Below are 22,886 nucleotides of genomic sequence, written 5' to 3'. Positions count from 1 at the left end.
AAAGCAATATTGAGAAATACTGGAGGTATCACATTCCCTGATTTCAAACTATATTACAAAGGTGTAATAAAACAGCATGGTTACTGGCACAAAACAGACATGTAGATCAATGGAACAGAATAGGGAGTCTAGAAATAAACCTGCACTTAATATGGTCAATTTTTGACAAGAGGAAGAATGTACAATGGGGAAAGACGGTCTTTTCAATAAATGGTAGTAGGGAAACTGGACAGCTACAAGCAAAAGGAAACGACCACTTTCTTGAACTGTACAAGAATAAATTAAAAAAGGGATGAAAGACTTAAAATGTAAAAACTAGAAAAAAGCAATAAGCTCTTTGACATTAGCAATATTTTTTTTTTACTTCATGCAAAGGTAAAACAAAAAATAAATGGGACTACATCAAACTAAAAAGCTTTTCCACACCAAAGGAAACCAACAAAATAAAAAGCAACTTACTAAATGGGAGAAGATACTTGGAAGTGACATATCTGGTAAGAGATTTAACATCCAAAATGTATATAAAAAACTCACAAAACAATATCAATCCAAATAATAAACAGGCAGAGAACAACATGTTTCCAAAGAACGTTCAGATGGCCAACAGACACATGAAAGCTGCTCAACATCACTAATCAGGGAAATGCAAATCAAAACCACAATGAGTTAACTGCCTCACACCTCTCAGAATGGCTATTACTGAAAAGGAAATAAAAGTTGGCAAGTATGAGGAGAAAAGGAAATCTTGTGCACTTAGTAGTTATGCAAAATGAGGCAGCCATTACGGAAAACAGAATGGAGATTCCTCAAAAAATTAAAAATACAACTACCATACTACCCAGCTATTCCAAAATGAAAACACTAAAAAGATTGTATGCCCCTATGTTTACTGCAGCATCATTTATCATCATATATAGCGAGACATGGAAGCAACCTGAGTGCCCATCAATTGACAAATGAATAAAGTGGCACATATATACAACAAAATATTACTCAGCCATAAAAAGAATTAAATCTTGCCACTTATGACAACATGGATGGACATAGAAGGTACTATGCTAAGTGAAGTAAGAGAGAAAGACAAATACTGCATAATTTCACTTAATATGTATAATCTAAAACAGAACAATCTGGTGGCTACTAGAGGGGAGAGGGTAGGGGGATGGGCAAAATAGGGGAAGGGGAATAAAAAAAGAAACAGTTGTAAGACACAGGGATATAATGTACAGAATAGGAAAAAAAAGCTTGAACCTAAGACGTGAAACTGTAAAACCAGAGGAAAATATTGGTGATAAGCTCCTTAACAGTCTAAGTGATGATTTTTTGGATCTAACACCATAGCAAAGGCAACAAAAGCAAAAATAAGCAAACTTAAACTAAAAACCTGCACAGCAAAGAAAACCAGCAACAAAATGAAAATGCAACCTAATGAATAGGAGAAGATATTTTCAATGACATATACACTAAGAGGTTAACATCCAAAAGGTATAAAGAACTCACACAACTGAACAGCAAAAGAAAAAAAACAAAGGACACTAATCCTATTCATGAAGGTTCCACACTTATGACCTAATCACCTCCCGGAGGCCCTATCTCCTAGTATCATCACTTTGGGCATTAGGTTTCAACATAGGAATTTTTTGGACACAAACATTCAGTCCACAGCAGAAGGGGAATAGGACTACACTTTTTGATGGAAGGAGCATCAAGGTTCTGGAACAACATGTGGGCTATTTTGGGAAAAAATAATATGCTACAGAGTTTATATGAAGACATAAAATCTTACTCCCAGAGGTCTTTCAGTTACACATTTAATGTTTTGCATTTGTTCTCCCTAGAACTAACAATCTTGAGGGAAACTAATACTTGCTGCCTACTATACACCAGGCACTATTAGAAGCACTGTACAGTGTTTTGCTACACTAGTTAAGATTATTCAGTTCTGCTGTTAACAATTGAAAGAAACTAAGTATGGGAGCAAAAAGCTTGTCAGACATAAGATTCATAAAATGTAAGTATGAATAGTAAACAAGTTACTAACCTGTAAAGCATGTTAAAGACAGAATAAATGAAACACATCTATGTTGAACATAGATAAAAATACTGGAACAAATGAGAGCATCACAGATAGAAAAGGCTGGAAGGATCAAGTAAATTTTAAATATTCACAAGAAAGGATCGTGTCACTTGTGGCCTGACAACTAATGTTATTCTTAAATCAGCCACCAGTTGGTGACATCCATTCTGGCCCCACATAGGCTCTTCCCAAGAAACAGATAAAACTCACAGCTGTTCAGCAGGCTAATCTGTGGCAAGTTACACCCGTGACCAGGCCTACTTGCTCCTGCATCTCACTATAAGAGCAAGTGTACTGGCTCTTCTTTTATCTGCTGAGACCCCTTGCTTATTCTCAATTCTGGTCTTCATAACTATACCTCCAACCAGGAAGGCCGATGCAGAGAAGACAGGATATATGAATTGAGTAACAGTATGATTTGGATGGTAAGGTGCTTCCACTCTTTCCCCTCTTTATATCTTATCTTAAATGTTGGTTAACCCATCACTTTCCCTTTGATGTATGTTTTAAATTAATAAGCCGTGCAATTCAAGCAACTCAATTTGATCTGAGCCTTTCTATTCCATAGCCTCTAAAATGGCCTGATTCATAGCATACTCAGAAGCTACCATTGTAATCCCCCCCCAAATAAGTGCTTTACAGTATTATTAATAATCTACACAACAATCTTATGAGGAAGGAATTATTATTCTCATCTTACAGGTGAGGAAACTGAGTCTCAGAGAGACTAAGCAACTTGTCCAAGGTAACACAGCTAATAAATGGCAGAGCTGGAATTCATTCCCATGCTGATACGCTCCAGGAGCCATGTTCTTTTTCACTAAGCCCGTCTTTGTAACTTCAATACCAAATACAATGCCTGACATATAGTTGACATATTATATGATAATTTTAAATGATAGAAACCTTGCTCTTAGTTCATTTGCCATGTGGCCTATGATTAAATATCTAACTTAAGGCTGTTTCTTCCTGAAATTAACTATTACTTTAATGAATGCAAAAAATTTTACTCAGCCCCTGACCCCTAGTAGTCACCTAAGAAAGGATCACTGTCATCCCCGACTAGGGCAGGTTTTTGAAAGAGCTTTCAGTCATTTTCAAAGCTTATTTTTCCCATCCTACTTTACCATTCTTTACACAGCCCCACAAAACAGGTGCACGTTGTTCAAGGCATGATGAGTTCCCTCCCTCCATATTTGTTTCAAGCTACTTAAACAAATCTTTCACCTTAATTTTGTTTGTTAAACCAAACTTTTTTCATTCTGTTATAGTTACCTTTAGATAGTTCCCCTGAGAGATGGGTATTAGTTGTTCAACCAAATTATTGTGACCATCAGTAACCATCACACAGGAGTATTTCCTCTCTCCATTACTTCAGCTTTTGGCCCTCAAAAGAACATTCATTCAGCAGGGAGACTGTGGAATCTATTACTTTTTAGCTGAGTAATCTTATTTATCCTGAGATTGAGTTTCTTCATCCGTAAGACGAAGAACATTGGCTATGTCTACCACACAGGGATGTTCTTAAGATGAAAGGAATTGATTCATATAAGGTGCTTAGTAGAGAGCTCAATAAATACTACTAAATGCTTAGTTTGTTGAAACAATTTCACAGAACTTTCACATTATTGTCCTGAATTTGGTCATTTTTCCCTTTCCTTCTCACTCTCAAGCCCACCTAACCCATTCACACACTTACCCTTAACCACTTCTTTTGGGTTGCTTAAATACAGCACAAGACAGCTTTTCCTCTTCATTAATATTTTAACGGTGCGGCTTTTTCCATCACCGCCTCACACACACGAACAGCGACTTCTCTCATTCCGTGTGCGGTCTTCCCGCCACCTGCAGTCTCTCAGGACAGGCCCAGTTAGAGCGACAGACCGTGCTCCCGAGGCGGGGCGACGGCCAGCTGGGGAATCTCGTCCTGGAGGGGTGACCGGGCCTGTCCGGGTCCTCCGGTACCAGGCGAGGAGGGCCCGGGGCTGGCCAGGCGGACGGGGCCGAAAGCTGCAGGCCCGGTCTCTCTCAGGTCGCAGGCCGGGAAGCGAGACCAGCAAGCTGCGAGCGAGTCCACACCCGGTGGGCGAGAGGCGGGGACCGGCGCGGAGGGGCGGTGCCGGCCGGAACGGGCGGGTCTCTGAGGCGGGGGAGGCGGGGCCGGCGCAATCGGGTGGGCGGAATTGACCAAGGCCGAGAGGTGTTCAGGCTGCAGGCGGGAGGCGAGGCAGGCGCAGCGTTGTGGGCGGGGCCAGGAGGAATAGGCGTGCCCCTGAGGTGGGGGAGGTGGGGTCAGGGCGGGGTCCCGGCAGTCCCTCAATCAACCCGCGGGAAAGCCGGCAGGCCAGAGTAGGAGGGGGGTCTCTGCCGCTCGGGCGGGGCGGACTCCGCGGACCGCCGGCCACCTGGGTACTGACCCAGTTGGAGGTGGCCTGCTGCGCCCGGTTTCCTCAGCGCCCGTAGCTCTGGCGGAGTCTGCGCGATGGGCGATGCGGAAAGGCCGGAAGCGGCCAGGCCCGAGCAGGATGAGGTAAAATATTGCTGCCGTTTCCTCTCGTTTTCCACAGTTACGTCTGGCACTCAGATTGCAGGTTGCGGCGGGCACCTTGCAGGTGCAGGACCGCTGTAGAAAATTTTACCTTTTGCTGTCGGAAACCCAGGGCGGGCCGGGCCACAAGCCCTTGCCGCGACCTGGTTTCGACATTGTGAGTACCAAGGAGGCAGTCCCCGAGGAAGGGTGAGGAGGGAGCCGGGTTTCTGCTCCAATGCTCTGCTCCCCAGCCACCCAAGGGCGACGTTGTGGGGCTTCAGGCCGGGGCGAGGCTCACCCCCTCCTTTATCCGCCCCGTTCTCTCCTCCCGCCCTTTCCTGCCTGGGAAAACCGAGGCGAGGATCCAGGACTGGTGGATCTACTGGAGAAATGCATCCCATTTCTGGGATGGTTGAAAGGAGTTGGAGGACGCGTGTGGAAATTGACACAGGTGTGTGGGGTGGAGATGATAGGTAGAAGGGCGACGGGAGATCCTCAACAAAAAAATCAGGTTAAGAGGCCAGATTTGTATATACCAGGTTACTTAATTAATTGTAAATCTTTGGGGTGTCACTTTATACAGTGAAAGTGATACTTCTCTCATAGAGGATTAAGGAAAATGCTTTATGCAAAGTGCCACGAAAGTTGTGGGTGCCGAATAAAACCTAAGAGAACATGTTCATCCTCTCTGCTTCTGTGATAATAGAAGTGCATAATAACAGTAAATAAACCGGGATTTATTAGTTCAAGTTGTTGCTCTGTGATTTTCATATACTGTTATTTTGCAAATACTTCTTAACTTTTTGTGTACCGGAAGAAAACTTTTTGTATTCACGTTGAACCTGTTGCTGTGAGTGGTGTCTTTAAGAGTTTCAGTTTAGAGACCCATGGTTACCCTACCTTTCTTTAGAACAGACTTGAGATTTGATTTGGATTTTACAAACATTTAATTACCAAGTTGTAAATATCCCTCAAACTTTTTCTTTCCCTTTTGAAACAAATACCTTTAATACCAATTTCCCTACTCAAATATGACAATTCAGGTCTTTCTGTTTGTATTAATGGCACTAGGAATCATTGAGACTTAAGACCAGAAAGTCAGCTTTTATTTATTATCCTGTCTCAGTGACACAGGCCCACGAAGAAAGAGGCAGAACTTCAGGTCTAGAATGAATTTTAGTGAGCAACTAGTCCAAAAGTTTTTAACTTGAGATGCAAGCATGCCTTAAGCACTGTGTTTCCTTACATCATGGCAGAGTCCTCCCCTTACCTGCTATTTTGTTTCTCTACATATGATGGTGTGGCATGGGCCACCTACATCAGAATCACCTAGAGTACTTTGTAAAAAAAATGTGAATTATTGGGCCTAAATACCAGACACATGGTGAATCAAAACCTCTTGGGATGGGCCTCGGACAAGCACTTGAGGTGATCTTGTACACATTTTAAGGAACACTGCCTTAAAATGTTCATAGATGGGCTTGAAAGGAATTTGTGAATCTCTTGAAGTTTATAGGTTTTGTATGTGCAGATTCTAATCTGAGAAATGGGCCCATAGTTTTCATCAGTTTCTTGAAGTTAACTGTCATTAGCATAACTGATAGTCCCCCTTTTCAAGGTAAAAAAGTTTGGGCCAGAAAAGATTAAATGACATATGCAGGACCACACAGCTCAATAGCAAAGCTAGGTTTAAAGCCAAGTTCTTGCGCCTGGGCCAGTATCCATCTGTTTTGGTAGATTTGTTGTGAACAGAAGAATGAAAATGAAAATGATACCTACAAATAATGTATGACTATGACAGCATCCAAATGTTCCACTGCACCAGGAGTAGAAGAGAGGTGAAGGCAAACAAAGTGGTAGAATTGGGGCTGGGTGAGAGGGAGGGCCATGTAGAATGCCAGCCTACATCAGGACCATGTTGAGTTTTAGCTGGGAAATCTTTTTTTTTTTTATTTAATTTTTTATTAAGGTAGGATTAATATACACTCTTATGAAGGTTTCTCATGAAAAAACAATGTTGTTAACTACATTTACCCATATTATCAAGTCCCCACCCATACCCCAATGCGGTCAGTCCATCAGTGCAGCAAGTTGCCAGAGATCCACTATGTGCCTTTTCTGTGTTACACTGTTCTCCCCACAATCCCCCACACCATGTGTACTAAGCATAATACCCCTCAGTCCCCTTCTCCCTCCCTCCCCACCCACCCTTCCACACCCCTCCCCTTTGGTAACCACTAGTTCATTCTTGGAGTCTCTGAGTCTGCTGCAATTGTGTTCCCTCAGTTTTGCTTCATTGTTATACTACACAAATGAGGGAAATCATTTGGCATTTGTCTTCCTCCGCCTGGCTTATTTCACTGAGCATAATGTCCTCCAGCTCTGTCCAGGTTGTTGCAAATGGTAGGATTTGTTTCTTTCTTATGGCTGAATATTATTCCATTGTATATATGTACCACATCTTCTTTATCCATTCATCTACAGATGGACACTTAAGTTGCATCCATATCTTGGCTATTGTAAAAAGTGCTGCGATAAACATAGGGGTGCATCTGTCGTTTTGAATCTGAGAAGTTGTATTCTTTGGGTATATTCCAAGAAGTGGGATTCTGGGGTCAAATGGTATTTCTCTTTTTAGTTTTTTGAGGAACCTCCATATTGCTTTCCACTATGGTTGAACTAGCTTACATTCCCACCAGCAGTGTAGGAGGGTTTCCCTTTCTCCGCATCCTTGCCATCATTTGTTGTTCTTAGTCTTTTTCCATGCTGGTCATCTTAACTGGTATGAGGTGATATCTCATATCTCATTGTGGATTTAATTTGCATTTCCCTGATGATTATTGATGTGGAGCATCTTTTCATGTGTCTGTTGGCCGTCTGAATTTCTTCTTTGGAGAACTGTCTCTTCATATACTCTGCCCATTTGTTAATCGGGTTATTTGCTTTTTGGGTGTTGAGGTGCATCAAAGACCTGTCCTCCAGGCCCACTGTTCTGTCATGCAGGGCAAACACGGCTCGGTTCTTGCTATGGGGCTTCCTCCCTTTGACTGTCTCCATGTCTTGGTTCATACAGTTCCTTCAGCATGGGCATGGAGGAAGAAAGCTGGGTAGCCTGTAGCGACACTTCAGGTCATGGAAAAGCCTTAGGCACTACACCTCGTAGATTCCCTACATTTATTTCTTATTTTCTTCACCTCTTGCCATATATTCTCCACAGAGCAACCACGATGATCTTTTAAAAATATAAATTAGTATATGTACGTAAATTAGTTCAACCATTGTGGAAAGCAGTATGGAGCTTCCTCAAAATGCTCAAAATAGAAATACCATTTGACCCAGGAATTCCACTTCTAGGAATTTACCCTAAGAATGCAGCACTCCAGTTTGAAAAAGACAGATGCACCCCTGTGTTTATTGCTGCACTATTTACAATAGCCAAGATATGGAAGCAACCTAAATGTTCATCAGTAGATGAATGGATAAAGAAGATGTGGTACATATACACAATGGAATATTACTCAGCCATAAGAAAGAAACAAATCCTACCATTTGCAGCAACATGGATGGAGCTAGAGGGTATTATGCTCAGTGAAATAAGCCAGGTGGAAAAAGACAAGTACCAAATTATTTCACTCATATGTGGAGTATAAGAACAAAGAAAAACTGAAGGAACAGAACATGAGCAGAATCACAGAACCCAAGAATGGACTAATAGTTACCAATGGGAAAGGGACTGGGGAGGATGGGTGGGAAGTGAGGGACAAGGGCGGGGAAAAAGAAAGGGGGCATTACGATTAGCATGTATAGTGTGGGGGCGGCATGGGGAGGGCTGTGCAACACAGAGAAGACAAGTAGTGATTTTATAGCATCTTACTATGCTGATGGACAGTGACTGTGAAGGGGTATGTTGGGGGGACTTGGTGAAGGGGGGAACCTAGTAAACATAATGTTCTGCATGTAATTGTAGATTAATGATACCAAAAAGAAATATATATATATATATATATATATATATATATATAAATTACAGTATCTCAGTCTCTTGCTTTAAAACAGCAACAAATAGCAGACAACCATCACCACCATCACTGTACAAAGGCTTCAACATGTGCTGAAGATAAAACCCACTGCCCTCCCATGTTCCATGAGGCCTGGTGGGGTCTGGAAGGTGGCCGCCTCTGCAACTGCAACTTTATCACCTCTGGTCCATTTCCTCAGCCTGCCTCCCCGTGAGGTCTCTGTTCTTGAGCAGGAGGAGCTCATTCTTTCCTTAGGGACCTCACACTCTATTTGCCCAGACTTGACCCTTCCCAGCATCCTCTCCTGGCTGGCATCTCGCTGTCGCTTTGGTCTCTGCAGCAAGTCTGCTAATCCTGCGCTCGCTTGTTTAAAGTGACCACCCCAGCTGGCGTCATGGCACTTCATCACTTTTTTCCTTCATAGTGGTTATCCCTAACTGAAACTATCTTGTATATTTATTAGCTCAAAAGCCTGTTTTCTCTCTCCCTTCACTAGACTGTTAGCTCTCTGCCCTATTCTCCAGTCTGTTCCTTGTGCCTGGTACACTGTCTGACACAGCAGAGGCCCTCAACACATTTTCCTCACATAATTAATGAAGGAACAATTCCTGTCACCAGAGGATTTGTGAAGACCAAGTCCCCTTCCACCAGATCTCTGTATAATATTGGGAAAATGCTGCTAAATGTTTGTTCTTTGGATTCCTCCCTTTGACTAGAAGCTGTTGCTATTTAGATTATACTGTCCTTTTCCAAACAGGTTTCTTTATTTATTTTTATTTTAATTTTGTTAACATTAATCTACAATTACATGAAGAACATTATGTTTACTAGGGTCCCCCCTTCACCAAGTCCCCCCCACAAACCCCAATACAGTCATGGTCCATCAGCGTAGTAAGATGTTGTAGAATCACTGCTTGTGTTCTCTGTGTTGCACAGCCCTCCCCATGCCCCCCACACACTATACATGCTAGTCGTAATGCCCCCTTTCTTTTCCCCCACCCTTATCCCTCCCTTTCCTCCTATTCTCCCCAGTCCCTTTCCCTTTGGTAACTGTCAGTCCATTCTTGGGTTCTGTGATTCTGCTCATGTTCTGTACCTTCAGTTTTTCTTTGTTCTTATGCTACCCATATGAGTGAAATCATTTGGTATTTGTGTTTCTCTGCTTGGCTTATTTCACTGAGCATAATACCCTCTAGTTCCATCCATGTTGTTGCAAATGGTAGGATCTGTTTTCTTCTTATGGCTGAATAATATTCCATTGTATATATGTACCACATCTTCTTTATCCATTCATCTACTGATGGACACTTAGGTTGCTTCCATTTCTTGGCTATTGTAAATAGTGCAGCAATAAACATAGGGGTGCATCTGTCTTTTTCAAACCGGGCTGCTGCATTCTTAGGGTAAATTCCTAAAAGTGGAATTCATGGGTCAAATGGTATTTCTATTTTGAGCTTTTTGAGGAACCTCCATACTGCTTTCCATAGTGGTTGAACTAATTTACATACCCACCAGCAGTGTAGGACTTTTCCCCTTTCTCCACAACCTAGACAACATTTGTTGTTGTTTCTCTTTTGGATGGTGGTGATCCTTACTGGTGTGAGGTGATATCTCATTGTGGTTTTAATTTGCATTTCTCTGATGACTAGTGACATGGAGCATCTTTTCATGTGTCTGTTGGCCATCTGAATTTCTTCTTTGGAGAACTGTCTGTTCAGCTCCTCTGCCCATTTTTTAATTGGATTATTTGCTTTTTGTTTGTTGAGGTGCATGAGCTCTTTATATATTTTGGATGTCAAGCCTTTATCAGATCTGTCATTTATGAATATATTCTCCTATACTGTAGGTCACCTTTTTGTTCTATTGTTGGTGTCCTTTGCTGTACAGAAACTTTTCAGCTTGATGTAGTTCCACTTGTTCATTTTTGCTTTTGTTTCCCTTGCCCAGGGAGATATGTTCATGAAAAAGTCACTCATGTTTATGTCCAAGAGATTTTTGCCTATGTTTTTTTCTAAGAGTTTCATGGTTTCATGACTTACGTTCAGGTCTTTGATCCATTTCAAATTTACTTTTGTGTATGGGCTTAGACAGTGATCCAGTTTCATTCTCTTACATGTAGCTGTCCAGTTTTGCCAGCACCATCTGTTGAAGACACTGTCATTTCCCCATTGTATGTCCATGGCTCCTTTATCATATATTAATTGGCCATATATGTTTGGGTTAATGTCTGGAGTCTCTATTCTGTTCCACTGATCTGTGGCTCTGTTCTTGTGCCAGTACCAAATTGTCATGATTACTTTGGCTTTGTAGTAGAGCTTGAAGTTGGGGAGCGAGACCCCCCCTCTCCCCACTTTATTCTTCCTTCTCAGGATTGCTTTCACTATTTGGGGTCTTTGGTGTTTCCATATGAATTTTTGAACTATTTGTTCCCGTTCGTGGAAGAATACTGTTGGTTATTTGATAGGGATTGCATCAAATTTGTATTGCTTTGGGCAGAATGGCCATTTTGACAATATTAATTCTTCCTAGCCAAGAGCATGGGACGAGTTTCCATTTGTTAGTGTCTTCTCTAATTTCTCTTGAAAGTGTCTTATAGTTTTCAGGGTATAGGTTTTTGACTTCTTTGGTTAGGTTTATTCCTAGGTATTTTATTCTTTTAGATGCAATTGTTAATGGAATTGTTTTCCTGATTTCTCTTTCTATTGGTTCATTGTTAGTGTATAGGAAAGCCACAGATTTCTGTGTGTTAATTTTGTATCCTGCAACTTTGCTGTATTCCAATGTCAGTTCTAGTAGTTTTGGAGTGGAGTCTTTAGGATTTTTTATGTACAATATCATGTCATCCGCAAATAGTGACAGTTTAACTTCTTCTTTACCAATCTGGATTCCTTGTATTTCTTTGTTTTGTCTAATTGCTGTGGCTAGGACCTCCAGTACTATGTTGAATAACAGTGGGGAGAGTGGGCATCCCTGTCTTGTTCCCAATCTCAGAGGAAAAGCTTTCAGCTTCTCACTGTTCAGTATGATGTTAGCTGTGGGTTTATCATATATGGCCTTTATTATGTTGAGGTACTTGCCCACTATACCCATTTTGTTGAGAGTTTTTATCATGAATGGATGTTCAATTTTGTCAAATGCTTTTTCAGAATCTATGGAGATGATTGCATGGTTTTTGTCCTTCTTTTTGTTTATGTGGTGGATGATGTTGATGGATTTTCGAGTGTTGTACCATCCTTGCATCCCTGGGATGAATCCACTTGGTCATGGTGTATGATCCTTTTGATATATTTTTGAATTCGGTTTGCTAATATTTTGTTGAGTATTTTTGCATCTACATTCATGAGGGATATTGGTCTGTAATTTTCTTTTTTGATGGTATCTTTGCCTGGTTTTGGTATTAGGGTGATGTTGGAGTTTGGGAGTATTCCCTCCTCTTCTATTTTTTTGAAAACTTTAAGGAGAATGGGTATTATGTCTTCTCTGTATGTCTGATAAAATTCCGAGGTAAATCCATCTGGCCCGGGGGTTTTGTTCCTGGGTGGTGTTTTGATTACTGCTTCAATTTTCTTTGCTCATAATTGGTTTGTTTAAATTTTGTGTTTCTTCCTTGGTCAGTCTTGGAAGGTTGTATTTTTCTAGGAAGTTGTCCATTTCTTCTAGGTTTTCCAGCTTGTTAGCATATAGGTTTTCATAGTATTCTCTAATAATTGTTGTATTTCTGTGGTGCCTGTCATGATTTTTCCTTTCTCGTTTCTGATTCTGTTGTTGTGTGTTGATTCTCTTTTTCTCTTAATAAGTTTGGCTAGAGGCTCATCTATTTTGCTTATTTTCTTAAAGAACCAGCTCTTGGTTTCATTGATTTTTTCTTTTGTTTTATTCTTCTCAGTTTTATTTATTTCTTCTCTGATCTTTATTATGTCCCTCCTTCTGCTGTCTTTAGACCTCATTTGTTCTTCTTTTTCCAATTTTGATAATTGTGACGTTAGACTATTCATTTGGGATTGGTCTTCCTTCTTTAAGTATACCTGGATTGCTATATACTTTCCTCTTAAGACTGCTTTTGCTGTGTCCCACAGAAGTTGGGGCTTTGTGTTATTGTTATCATTTATTTCCATATATTCCTTGATCTCTATTTTAATTTGTTCGTTGATCCATTGATTATTTAGGGGCATGTTGTTAAGCCTCCATGTGTTTGTGAGCCTTTTTGCTTTCTTTGTACAATTTATTTAACTTTATACCTTTGTGGTCTGAAAAGTTGGTTGGTAGAATTTCAATCTTTTTGAATTTACTGAGGCACTTTTTGTGGCCTAGTATGTGGTCTATTCTGGAGAATGTTCCACGTGCACTTGAGAAGAATGTTTATCCCAAACAGGTTTCTTTGGTAGTCTCTCAAGCCTCAGCTCCAAGCCCTACTCTTTGATCTTGGTCTGGAAAACACATTACTAATGACGTGTGCAGGTAGCAAAGACCACCACGAGGTGATCTGACTAGTCCTGCTCTTCCTCACTGGGCTCCAGACTCCAGCCCCTATCGCAACATATATGGAAAATACCTTGTCCCATGTCTGACTGTGACGGTTGGGGCCCAGATTACATTTTCTCCCTTTCCTGCAATCTGACACCACAGCCTAGCCCTGGAATGAACTCTCTTTCACCTCAGGTCCAGGAAGAGTGTGGCCTTGGCCATGAGTTGCAACAGGCAGCTGTTGGGGCCAGGCTTTTCGTAATACCCATTTGTTGTCAAGGGAGCAGTCATAGAAGAATTTCACTTAGAGTCAATAGGCAATCTTTCCTAAGGTTTCCATGGGGACCCAGAGTTTTAGGGCAATTTCTGGGAAGAACATTGGAAAGAATTTGAGGGGCAAAACGTTAATAGAGTCACACTGTTCTGGTACACACCATTTCTAGAACCATGGGTGATGGACGAGTCTCTTCCCACTGTAGGATTACAGGGTGAGCTGGTGTGATCTTCTTGGGGCCAGGTGTGGAGGAGACCTAGGACCTCTGCTCAGAATACAGGAAAAATCAGGTTTGAGTCCCTAGTATCCCTTACAGCTGTGCTCTTGTTTGTCGCTTGCTGTGTGACCTCAAGGAATTCACCTCTTTAGGGCTTGGTAACTTCACTTAAGAGTTATTTTGAGGCCCAAATGATATTGTGTGTGTGTGAAAAAGAGAAAGAATGAATGCTTCATTATCTTAAAGGCAGTGTTTTAAATATCTAACACTTGTGCGCCTGATATGTGCCAGAGAGCTCTTCTAAACCTTTTATGTATAATTAACCCTTTTAATCCTCAAAAGCAACAAGCTAAACACCATTATTCTTTCCGCATTACAGATGGGGAAACCCAGGCACGGTGAGTTAAAGTAACTTGCTGAAAGCCACATAGCTACTGAGTGGAAGAGGCAGGATTTGAAACAAGGTAATCCCATTCTGGGGCCAGGCTGCTGTCCATTTTACCCACTTCCCAGTCCACTTAGTTGCCAGTTCACCCCCACATCCTGTAGTCAAATTCTGGTCACTTTGGTGTTCTCTGTTGTGGGCCAGACGTACGGCATCCAGCTTCCCTGTATCTTGGATGAGGTAAACTATCTTATAGTTACTGTAAGAATGTGTATCAGTAGATTTCAAACTTTGCAAGCTTAAAACTCACTGGAGTGTTTGTTAAAAAAAAAATACAGGTGCTCAGACCCCTCCCTCCCTGAGGGAGGGTGTTTCTATAGGCATACCAGTCAGGCTTCAGTTGCAGATAGCAGAAGTCCCTCTTGCTTCTTGAAGGTGAGAGTGATTTGATCCTAAGTCACAGGGGTGAGGGGTTCATTAGGTGTAGTAGCCAGAGATGCCTCATTTCTATTCCTTGGTGTCCAAATTTATTTATACTGGTAGCACCATCCCTGGCTCAGAGCATACATTACATCCTATGGGACAGCATTTCAGTGTCACCAGGTGGCGTCTCCCAGCTGGTGCTCTGCCTCCGCCTTCAGTGGGCCATTCATTCTACCACCCAGGAGATCCTCTACTTCTGAGTTATGGGAAACATGGTAAGAACAGAGTATTCTGGGGCACCAGCCCATTGATGCACTTCTTTCTCCGTAAATGGGTTTGTAATTAGAAGCAATGTTGGCTTTAAATAAATGACTTTGACTTACTGTATTTAGTTGCATGAATCTCCAGTGCCAAATCCCAGAGGCTGTGACATTCCATTTCAGTTTCCTATAATCTCACAGTGGTTATATTTCTGGGTAAAGTGTTTAACACTTTAGTTAATAATCATCCTGCTTGTTCCTGATGCTTTTGAGTGTTGAGAGAACTTACCGATTGCAGGGATTTTTATTTCAATTGTTAGAACCCATGATGCACATCTTAAATAGCTAAAGAATTAGGCATTTTTTTTTTGAGAGGGCATCTCTCATATTTATTGATCAAATGGTTGTTAACAACAATAAAATGCTGTATAGGGGGGTCAATGCTCAATGCACAATCATTAATCCATCTCAAGCCTAAGAATTAGGCATTTTTAAGGAAATAAATTTACAAAAAGTGTTGTTGAACTTGATTCCATAATTACCTCATTGTAGGAAGTAATTCTTTTCGGTCAGTTCTGAGCAACAGTAATCCTTACAGGAATTAAACAAGAATAAAGTAATGTATTTGGACTCTTCACCAAATACTGAAGGAAAGCCAGGAGTTGTTCTTTGTGATTATCTCAGGATAAAAAAAAAAGAGTTAGGGTTTCTTCCTCTTTAATGTCATTTTAAAGGCATCTTTTTGCTTTCCTGACCTCTTAACTCTGTCACTTAAATGACTTTGCCACATATTGAACTTCTAGGCATCTTGGAAAAATTCAAAAGCAAGTCAATTCGGTTCAACCTCTGTGGAAAGCAATTTAGATATTTATCTATAAAAATGACAGATGAACATGTCCTTTGTCTTATTAATTCCCCATCAAGGAATTTATCTTACAAATACACTGCATGTAGGCAAGGTGATGGCTAAGTAAGGTTATTCACTGTAGCATATGGACAACCATATAAGATTGGAAACCACCTATAGGCTCATCCACTGGGGACTGATGAAGTGGATTATAATACAGCTCTAGAAGAAAATATTATGAAGCTGTGGAAGTAAATGAGGAAGGTTATGTTTCTTACACTGAGTGGCAGTGTTTTTTATTTTATCTTAAGCTCATGTTATATTCTTTTGCATATATTAAATATTCAGTAAAATTAAGCTTAAAAAGCAAGTGAAAAATTGCATACCTAAAGAGAAAAATATATATGTATTTCTTGTGTTTGTACAGAATATCCAAAAAGATATCTACAAGAAACTGGTAATATTGGTTACTTCTGTAGAGGAGAGCTGGGAGGCTGGGGTCACAGGAGGGAGGGAACTATGTATATATATACATATTTAAACGAACACAGCTTTTTTACAGGTACAACTTCAGTGCTTTGTGTAGTTAAAGTTGCTTTGATCCACAGCAAGGAGAATCTGAGTGTGAGATGGACACTTAGAGAGCTTGAAGGTCATTCCGTATGATGGGAGGCTGAGGAATGAGGAAAATACCACTCCACTCCACTGTTTTCCACTGTTTTTCTATTACACTGCACTTAGCGTTTTGCTCAGCAGCTCTGATATTTGATTTTGCTGCTTAGGTAAAGGTGAGAACTTTAAAACAGCTGAGGAGCTGCAGTGTGCCAGTAAGGGGCGTGTTTCTGTGCCATATATGGCTTTGAGCTGCAGTTTGGGTCCGGGAAGCCTTGGGACTGCATGACCTCATGCAAAGAGAGAAAACCGTCTTAGTAGATATCTCTTGATTTCTTTTAAGAATCATTTAAAAATAACACCTTGCAGGGACCAATAATAATAGCTAACATGTCTTGAGCACTCATTTTGTACCAGGCACCACTCAAAGCTACTTATTGTATACAAAGTTATTAATCTTTACAACAACCCTATGAAATAGGAATTACTGTCAACCCAGTTTTTCAGATGAGGAAACAGGCACCAGCAACTTGCCCAAAGCTGCACAGTTAATACATAGAGGAATGTGATTTGAACCTGGATCTGACTCCTCAACCACTACCTCATAAAATGAACACTGGAGTAAGTCCAAGGGTACAGTTAGGGCTTCTCATGCTGGTCTTGGAATTGAGGGGCAGGGTGGATTATGGAAGGAAGAACCTAAGGAAATAATGGGGTGGCCTGTCTTTGCCACACGGGCTGCCTTTATGACCAAAGAGCCTCGAACCACAGATGAGATTTAGGGCTTAATCTTGTAGGATAAAGGGGGCGATGGTGGCAAACTCTTAAACTGGGGAGGGTATGTGGGAAAACTAGCATTTGAATGTCCTTTGACTGTGTTGGCAGGTTGACTGGGATTCACAGAGGGGACAGAGTGGAGACCCAAGGGAGGAGGCCTCCCCATGTAAGCTCATGGGGGTCAGTACTAGGAAGTCTGCTGTGGAAATGGAAGGAAGGTTGGATCTGGATTTTGTTTCAGTGATTTGGTAGGGTTTGTACTAGTTGAAGGTTGAACAGGAATCAAGGAGAGAGAACATGTTTAATGTGCTATGTTACTTAGAGATGGGTGGAGAAGGTGCTTCACCTACTTTTACCTTCAGGTGCATTTAACGCTTCTGCCAGGTGCCCTGCACAGGGCTTCCATAGTCTCTCTTTTGTCCTTCCAGAAGTCATAGCAGATGTTGTCAAGCTCTTCCTCCCCTGTGGTCCCCATCTCCCCTGACTTTTCCTCACCTAAGAGAAGCTTCTGTGCCTCCATGAGAACCTTTCCTTGTCTTAACATGCCTGGCCCTGGCTCGGGCAGGCCAGAAGTGTGGCGGAGTGAATACACCCAAGAGCAGCCTTCCGCCATCAGTGTGCCCCAGCTGGTGGATACATACTTCCACTTTATTGCTCCTCGGAGGGTACAATTCTGAGTGAGGTGCTGCACCGTCTCCCAGGGATCCCCAGCAAAGTTGATCCCCAGCTGCTCACAGGGGCCATACCCACTTGGCACCTGCTCAGAAACCTGATTTATTGTTTCCCTGACTCATTTCTCTACTCCTTGCTGGTGCTTCCCAGGATCCCTTCTCAGATAAACTACTTGCACCCGGTCCTCATCTTAGCATCTGCTTTGGAGAAACCCAATCCAAGGCAATTTACAAATGACACAAATAGGCCCAGAGAGGTTATTTCTCTTGTTCAGGTTCACAAATCCAGGCTGTAGTAAATCTCTTTCAATCTACGTCTTCTGAGCCCAGTGGGCTTCTGATGTTGTTTTCTGCTAGACTATGTTTAGTATGTGCTATGATGCTTCTCTAGGTCTTTTTCATGTCTGGCTTTCCCACTAGAGTCTGGCCTATTAGACTATATAAGCTCATAAAAGGCAGGGACTTTGTTTCGATAATTTTGTACCCAAGACTAGTAAGAACTTTCAGAAATAGATGCTCAAAGAGGATTTGTTGAAAGGAAGAGACAGAGCAAGAAAAAGCAGGTGGAAGGAGGAAGAGTAGACAGTTGGGTGCATGACCTGGGAGCATGAAAAAGACTCACCAGATATCTTGATATGGGGCAGGAGAGTGACTTGCCTCAGAGGAGACCGTGATTGGAGTGAGAAAAGCAGAAGACCCAGAGGAGGCACAATAGTGAGCAGAAAAATTGGTGGAGAATTTGAAAAGTCCATTTTCTTGGAAATCACTTATGAGAAACGATAAATGTAGTAAAATAGTCCTTTTCAGGGAATGTATCCCTGAAGGGGAATTTTTTTCTTATTATTTATTTTTGTTTTTAATAGGAGATTAGCAATCTTAGCTTTGTAGGAAAAATTCTCTCCAGAGAATAAAGTCTACAAATCATATACTCCAGAGCAGTATTTTTCAAACTGCACTTTACAAGGCAGTAGCACTTCTAAAATTTTAGCAGCCCCCTCAAGAAGAGGTTAATAATCATAATAATTGATTAATACTTACTGAATTCTAGTGGAACAGTGGGCCAAGCCTATGCCAATGTCAAGTTACCCTTTTATATGGGTACTGTTACCATCCCTGCCTCACAGATGAAGCTGATGCTTAAAGGTGTCACCAGCTAGTACATGGACAAAGTGGGATTCAGCCGCCTGGCTATTTGACTCTGGACCCCAGGCCCTTCACAGACAAGGCTATAGGTACACTTCTTCCCACCCACTTGCCAACCATACCCTCCCTCCACCAGAACTGAAACTCAGATTTTGACATCATGGAGAACAAATGGTTGGGGCGGAGGACAGGAACTACACTGTTGGTTGGGGGTTGGGAGAGATTAAAATGTGCCACACTTTGATCGCTTTCTCTAAAAGGTCTTGCTTTTCAGCTGTGTAGGGGAGTTTTAAAATCCATCTCGATGAATGCATTCTGCTCTCTTGGTACACCAGGGGGAGCATGTAGCACAGGAATGGGAATGCGTTTGCTGCAGGGAATGAGTATTTTTACTCTTTGCAAAAAGAGTTCTTTTTCTCTCACAGTTGTTTGCTGAACCATTTGAAAGCAAGTTGCTGACATCATGAGATTTCACCTGTAAATATGATTTCCTAAGAAAAAAGACATTTTCCTGCTAATCACAACATTATCATGTCCAAGAAATTTAACATTAAATATAATAATATTATATAATATATAGTCTGTATTCAGATTTCTCCAAATAACTCCAAGATGTCCTTTATTGCTTTTTCTTTTCAGTCCAGAATCACTTTTGTGTTCTCTTAATATTAGATCATGGTCATTTTTCTGGACTGTTTTGCTGCAAAATGTTCATAACTTTTACCAGCTATTTAATATTCCATGAAGCTGACTTACCATTATTTATTAATAAATATTTATTTGGTTATTCCTATTATAACATGGTGTTAAGTGGGACTTTTCTTTTCTCACTCTTGACTCAGGCACTAGTTCAGTAGATATCAAATTCCAAACAGTGAGACTGACTATCATCTATGAATTCTTCAGATGTCACAGGTCAGGTTCCCTGGAACCTCCATCGGGTTCTCTGTGATGAAGATTTGTGTGCAGGAAGTTTACTGAGGAGTGTTTGGGGATCAACACCTGCGGGGCAATAAGGGAAGTAGGACTGAGCAGAGGGAATAGTTGAGCTTCAGTGCAGTCACTATAAAGGCCTCGGCTGACCCTCCACTAACCCTGGAGCTGAGATGGTCTTGTAGAGTTGTTTCCTACTGAGGCAAGGAGGCCGGGTCTTTATGCCTCTACATGGACCAGTCACTGGGCGCAGACATGCCTGGGGTGATGTAGCTTTCTCCAGCTTAGAACAAGTTTTCAGAGAGATTCAGCATGTGAATGAGGGCCTCAGTCCTGAGGAGAAATCTGGCACAGGCCACAGCGTCCTCTACACCAGGGGAATTCTCGTGAGCATGTTGTCTAAGCCTTGGATGCCTGCAGCTAGGCGGAATGCACTAGCAGTCAGTGTGTGGTGAGGGGGCCGGGGGAAGGCCGGGGTGCTATCTCCTTTCCTGAATATATGATGGGGGCTTCCGTAGGGCCACATATTGAGCCTGAAATGTATTTCCAACAGTTGGGGGCAAAGAGAAGTGGATGGAGTAGCCTATGGGCAGCAGGACACGGGGGGCAGAGGTTGGTCCTGCCCTCCCAGGTTTGTTGGGACAAGGAATGGGAGAGTATTTTGTGGGGCTCAAATGTGTGTCCCCTGGGAGCTCTAGAGAGAACTGGATCAGAGCCATTAAAAAAAATTTTTTTTGAAATCATTTAAGGCTCACAACAAGTTGCAAAAATAAAACAGAGAGTTCCCATGTGCCCTTCATCTGGCTTTCTCCAGTGATAACATCTTTTTAAATTTTGTTTAATTGAAGGATGATTGATATATTGGTTTCAAGTATAAAACATAGTTGTATAGATTTGTTTGTAAAGATTTGACAGTTATCTGCATAATTAAATGCTCACTCCAACTAGTGTAGTTATTATCTCTCAACATAGAAAGATGTTACTGAATTATCGACTATTTTCTCTATGCTGCACTTTCATCCCCATGACTAATTTATACAGATTAAGATTTTGTGCCTCTTTTTTCCTTTCACCTATTTTACCCACCATCTCAACCCTTCCCCCATGGCAACCACTAGTCAGTTCTCAGTGTCTATGAGTCTACTGCTGTTTTGTTCATTTTGTCTTGTTTTTAGATCCCACAAATAAGTGAAAGCATATGGTATTTGTCTTTCTCTGCCTGGCTTATATCACTTAGCATAATACCCTCTAGGTCCATCCATGTTTTCACAAATGGAAGGATTTGTTTCTTTTTTTTGTGACTGAATAATATTCCATTGTGTATATATACCACATCTTCTTTATCCATTCATATATTGGTGGGCACTTTGTTTGCTTCCATATCTTGGCTCTTGTAAATAATGCAGCAATAAACATAAGGGTGCATATCTTTTTGAATCAGAGATTTTGTTTTCTTCAGGTAAATTCCTAGGAATGGAATTACTGGGTTATACAGTATTTCTATTTTTAGTTTTTTGAGGAACCTCCATACTGCTTTCTGCAATGGTGGCTGCACCAATTTACGTTCCTACCAACAGTGTAGGAGGGTTCCCTTTTCTCTGCATCCTCACTAACACTTATTATTTCTTGTCTTTTGGATAGTGGCCATTCTGACTGGTGTGAGATGATATCTCATTGTGGTTTTGATTTGCATTTCCCTGATGATTAGTGATGTAGAGCATCTTTTCATGTGCCTGTTGGCCATCTGTATGTCTTCTCTGGGAAAATGTCTACTCAAGTCCTCTGCCTACTTTTTAATTGGTTTATTTGTATGATTTTTTAAAATTTTGGATGTTAACCTTTTATATTGATAGCATCTTAGATAACCATAGTACATTTTCAGAACTAGGGCATTGACATTGGCATTGGTACAATGTTATGAGCTAAACTACAGACTTTACTTGGTTTTTATCAATTTTCACATGCACTTGTGTATGTGTGTTAATAGAAAATTTTATCACATGTATAGATTTTTGGATTTGTGAAATCAGAATACATAATTGCTTCATTACTATGAAGGAACTCCCCCGCACTACACCCTCCCCCAAGTCAGACCCTCCAGCCAACCCTATTCCCTGGCAACCACTGGCCTATTCTCTACCACTATAATTTTGTTATTTCAAGAGGGTTATATAATGGAATGATGCAGTATGCAGCCTTTTGAAATTGGCTTTTTTCACTCAGCATAACATCCTTGAATTCTGTCCATATTGTGTGTATCAATAGTTTATTCTTTTTTATATCTTAGTCGTATTCAGTTATATTCTCATGCAGTTTGTTTATCCATTCTTGGCTGGAGTCATTTAAGTCCTGCCCAAGAGACCCTCTGGGAGGTGACAGGAACTCTAATGATGAAGGCTGAATGGAGAGGATTGCCAGGGAACCATGGGTAGAGTGGGTACATGGCAGCCAGGATGGAATGCTTCTTCCTTGTCCTGAGAATTCAAACTGGAGAGGTCCTGAGAGGTGGGGATCTCCACAGATCCCATGAAATGTGCCCAAGTGAGGCAGTTTTATACAGCTGCAGAGTCCAGTGAGCACGAAGTTAGCTTACAACAGTACCAGTCACAAGCCAATTAAAGTATTTCTGGGTATAACTATTTACCTCTTTGCCTTCCATCCATTTTGACATGGGCTCCAAAATGGCAGCTAGCGAGTGGGGGAGGAAATGTAAAGGAATAGTGGAAGAGAAAAGAAATTGTCTGCATGTGGACCCCCTTCTTTCCCCCCACCTCTCAGTGAACTGCTGGCTCTAGCTGACAAGGGGTAGAAATCTGGAATGCAAACTGAATTGTTGATTAATATAATGAACTGACACAATGAATTAGTCAGTTAAGACCATGTTTGTGACCATCAGACTGTCATTACCCAAAAGTGACCAGAGCAGGCGCAGGGTCTTGCAGTAGTTTCATCTAGAGTCAAGAGCAAGCTCCTTTCCTCTTCCTCCTGCCCTCTCCTACTGCAAAAAACCAAAACAAAACCAAAACAGTATATTTTAAAGGGATGGTGGGAGAAAAATGATAAAGTATGCTTTGATTATATCCACTCAGAAGTTATGTAAATAACCTGGAAATAAACATCTTCTATGCATAATCCTTTTTTTCTTTTATGGTATAATTTCCTTAGAGCAAATTCCTGGAAATGAGGTTAATAGGCCAAAGGGCATGGATATTTTTATAGTTCTCAAAACATATTGCCAAATTGCTTTTCAAAAG

At 41.2% G+C, this 22,886-nt stretch overlaps 1 long non-coding RNA gene across 2 annotated transcripts in view; it reads left to right on the top strand.

Moving 5' to 3' along the window:
• The first annotated feature begins 4,379 nt into the window (after nt 1-4,379).
• LOC108409632 (uncharacterized) overlaps nt 4,380-22,886 on the top strand; it is a 192,278-nt gene continuing 173,771 nt past the window's right edge. Inside the window, exons 1-3 of one of the 2 annotated variants that reach the window (XR_012128488.1) lie at nt 4,380-4,607; nt 13,570-13,654; nt 13,961-14,045. This is a non-coding gene — a long non-coding RNA (uncharacterized lncRNA). Of the gene's footprint in view, nt 4,608-8,541; nt 13,655-13,960; nt 14,046-22,886 lie in introns of those variants that run through there. The other variant, XR_012128487.1, reaches the window with a different exon arrangement.

This window comes from Manis javanica, chromosome 2 (genome assembly GCF_040802235.1).
Source record: "Manis javanica isolate MJ-LG chromosome 2, MJ_LKY, whole genome shotgun sequence".
Classification (NCBI taxonomy): Eukaryota; Metazoa; Chordata; class Mammalia; order Pholidota; family Manidae; genus Manis; species Manis javanica.
This window is presented reverse-complemented; position numbering and strand designations above follow the sequence as displayed.